The sequence below is a fragment of the Oncorhynchus keta genome, chromosome 31 (assembly GCF_023373465.1).
Source record: "Oncorhynchus keta strain PuntledgeMale-10-30-2019 chromosome 31, Oket_V2, whole genome shotgun sequence".
Taxonomy (NCBI): Eukaryota; Metazoa; Chordata; class Actinopteri; order Salmoniformes; family Salmonidae; genus Oncorhynchus; species Oncorhynchus keta.
The window spans coordinates 13,275,100-13,278,908 of record NC_068451.1 but is presented as its reverse complement, the minus strand read 5'-3'; positions in this window follow the sequence as shown (position 1 = coordinate 13,278,908).

Genomic DNA, 3,809 nt, shown 5'->3' with positions numbered 1-3,809 from the left:
TGTTACCGGTGATGTCTGGTGAGGACCTGCCTTACAACAGACCTACAAGCCCTCAGTCCAGCCTCTCCCAGCCTATTGCGGACAGTCTGAGCACTGATGGAGGGATTGTGCGTTCCTGGTGTAACTCGGGCAGTTGTTGTTGCCATCCTGTACCTGTCCCGCAGCTGTGATGTTCGGATGTCCCGATCCTGTGCAGGTGTTGTTGCACGTGGTCTGCCACTGCGAGGATGATCAGCTATCCGTCTTGTCTCCCTGTATCTCTGTCTTAGGCTTCTCACAGTACGGACATTGCAATTTATTGCCCAGACCACATCTGCAGTCCTCATGCCTCCTTGCAGCATGCCTAAGGCACGTTCACACAGATGAGCAGGGACCCTGGGCATCTTTCTTTTGGTGTTTTTCAGAGTCAGTAGAAAGGTCTCTTTAATGTCCTAAGTTTTCATAACTGTGACCTTAATTGCCTACCGTCTGTAAGCTGTTACTGTCTTAACAACTGTTCCACAGAAACATGTTCATGAATTGTTTATGGTTCATTGAACAACCATGGGAAACAGTGTTTAAACACTTTACAATGAAGATCTGTGAAGTTAATTGGATTTTTATGAATTGTCTTTGAAAGACAGGGTCCTGAAAAAGGGACATTTCGTTTTTTGCTGAGTTTATGTGTATGTGACCAATAAAACTTGATTTGATTTGCACTGTGCTCAAGCGAAGGTCAGAGTTGCCCGTCCACTAAAGTTAGCAATATGTACATATGAGTCAAGGGTATCTTAGATTTGCATTGTGCCGATGCTGTGGTTAGCATACTGTTACACAATGCTGCTATGTCCAGTACAGCAGAGAGGACTGTGACCCTCGGTACAATTAAGTTCAGACAGCTTCCAAACCTTCCCGTTGACAAATTGAATTACAACAGCACCTGTCGCATCACAAAGAAACCCCCCTCCCCTTTCTCCCCCCTCCTCCACATTGGATTGGCTCTTTGATAAGATAATAGCGGACCGTTGTCTCGCAAACAATGAGACGTCCTTATCTCCATGAGAAAGGAGAGGGCTGTGTGTGTAAGAGGGGCTGTGGTGAGTACTGTGTTTAGAGACTCCGGAGAGGGACTCCAATCAGCTGGGTAATCGTCTAGGGCTTACAAAGTCCTGGCTGAAGTGTGTGTGTGTTGGCTTTTTGTGTGCATGGCTCCGTCTGAAAGGTTCCGTGTGTATCGTGTGGGAGGTGAGTTCCAGTGTGTAGGCCAGGGTGCTGTATCTGATGTGCACGGTCAGGTGCAGTGTGTGACCTACACGATTCAGTGTGTAGAGCATCATTGTTGCTAGGGCACAGTGTATCAAGGCTGAGTGTGTATCAAGGCTGTGTGTGTTAGTTGAGGGTCCTTATAAACTGACCTGTTTTTCCCGCCTCCAGCCTCTGGCTCTTTTGTCTAGCCTTCCTAAATGATCCCCACAGGCAAGCCAGTGTAAAAATAACCAAATAAACCAAAATCAACCACCAAAAAAAGACACAATTGGTTGAAAGACTCAACAGAAAAGCCTGTGTGAAGCACCAGCAACGTGTCAGTAGAGGCCAGTAAACATGGGCCAGTTAAACAGGGAGAAGTGTCTCATTGTCCTGACTGAGAGCTGGCTGCTGTTGGGTTTCCATTTGGGTAACACGGAGGAGACCCGGGCCAGGCACGCACACACGCACACACACACACACACACACACACACACACACACACACACACACACACACACACACACACACACACACACACACACACACACACACACACACACACACACACACACACACACACACACACACACACACACACACACACACACACACACACACACACACACACACACACACACACACACACACACACACACACACACACACACACAAACACATGCACACACACCCAACCAACACCCTCAGATCTTTTCCAATCACACATAAAAAGGGATGGCTATAGTAACCTGTCCCGAGGAAAAGCTGAACTCTCTCATTCATATATAAACACGAATGCATGCAGACACAGCTGAATATAGGCTAAAGTTTAGGTTGACATGTATTGTATGTATGTCTATGTAAATATTGTGTGTGTGTGTGTGTGTGTTTGAGTACATTCATAAAAGTTTGTCTATGTCTCAATAGATGGAGTGTGTGTGTGTGTGTGTTTGAGTACATTCATAAAAGTTTTTCTATGACTCTATAGATGGAGTGTGTGTGTGTGGGTCTCTGTGGTTAATCCTGTGCTGGTCGGAAGCGACAGGGCTAATCCAGGCTGGACACTGTCGGTCTGTCACTACTCTGATTGGGAGACTCAGGTATCAGAGAGAGAGAGAATCCACTCTGTCTACACTTCACTCCTCAGCAGCTGAACAGACACGGGAACAAGTAGAGACACCAGGGGGACTGGCACATCAGATCTGTGTGTGTGTGTGTGTATTGATAAGAGTTACAAAGTGCATGTGTGTGCTCATGCTTGAAAGAATGGGAAAGTATGGGAGTGTGTTAGAAAGGGAGAGAATTGTGTGTATGTGAGAGAAAAAGAGAGAGAGAGAGAAAGGAGAGAGAGATCTAGCCAAAGTAAAAGGTAAACAGGGATGCCTTACAAACCCCACCCCTTTCGTCAGAATCAAGCATTGAATGACAGTCAGGTTTCCTTCTACAATCAGTCCCATTGTGACAGACCCAAGTTTAAACCACATCAGCAGTTCAGAGCCTGCTGCTACCCCCCAGACAGAAATACATGGGCGATCACATAGCAGTAAAAAAAGCTGTCGCAGACAATTTTCTCCCAGACAACCAGAACCCTTTTGGGTTCACAGGGCCATTTTAACAGGACTTGATAAACATTTCCACCGTAGAAAAGCTGGGGTTAAAGCATCAGAGAGTCAAGGTCATCTCCTATTTTTATTTGATCAACAAAGTAACAAAGCGGAACCTTCCAGACTAAACAGAGCATCAGTTTTACCGTGGGCCACTCTGCAGAGGAAACATCAGCAAACAGTCCCCAGCTGTAACGCTAACCCAATACCACAACAGTCCCCAGCTGTAACGCTAACCCAATACCACAACAGTCCCCAGCTGTAACGCTAACCCAATACCACAACAGTCCCCAGCTGTAACGCTAACCCAATACCACAACAGTCCCCAGCTGTAACGCTAACCCAATACCACAACAGTCCCCAGCTGTAACGCTAACCCAATACCACAACAGTCCCCAGCTGTAACGCTAACCCAATACCACAACAGTCCCCAGCTGTAACGCTAACCCAATACCACAACAGTCCCCAGCTGTAACGCTAACCCAATACCACAACAGTCCCCAGCTGTAACGCTAACCCAATACCACAACAGTCCCCAGCTGTAACGCTAACCCAATACCACAACAGTCCCCAGCTGTAACGCTAACCCAATACCACAACAGTCCCCAGCTGTAACGCTAACCCAATACCACAACAGTCCCCAGCTGTAACGCTAACCCAATACCACAACAGTCCCCAGCTGTAACGCTAACCCAATACCACAACAGCATCATCGTCGTCATCACCACCAACATTGTCATATTAACCTACGTCAAATATGTTTGCAGATGTTCATTTTATGAGGACATTTGTACCATATTGGTGAGTATGTGTGTGTGTGTGCTCATGCTAGTATGTATTGATATGTATGGTGTGGGTTCATGATAGTGTGTATTGATATGTTTGGTGTGGGTTCATGATAGTATGTATTGATATGTTTGGTGTGGGTTCAAAGAAGTTTGACGGCAACACTGTACACTCCTGTCAGCAACACAAAAAAAC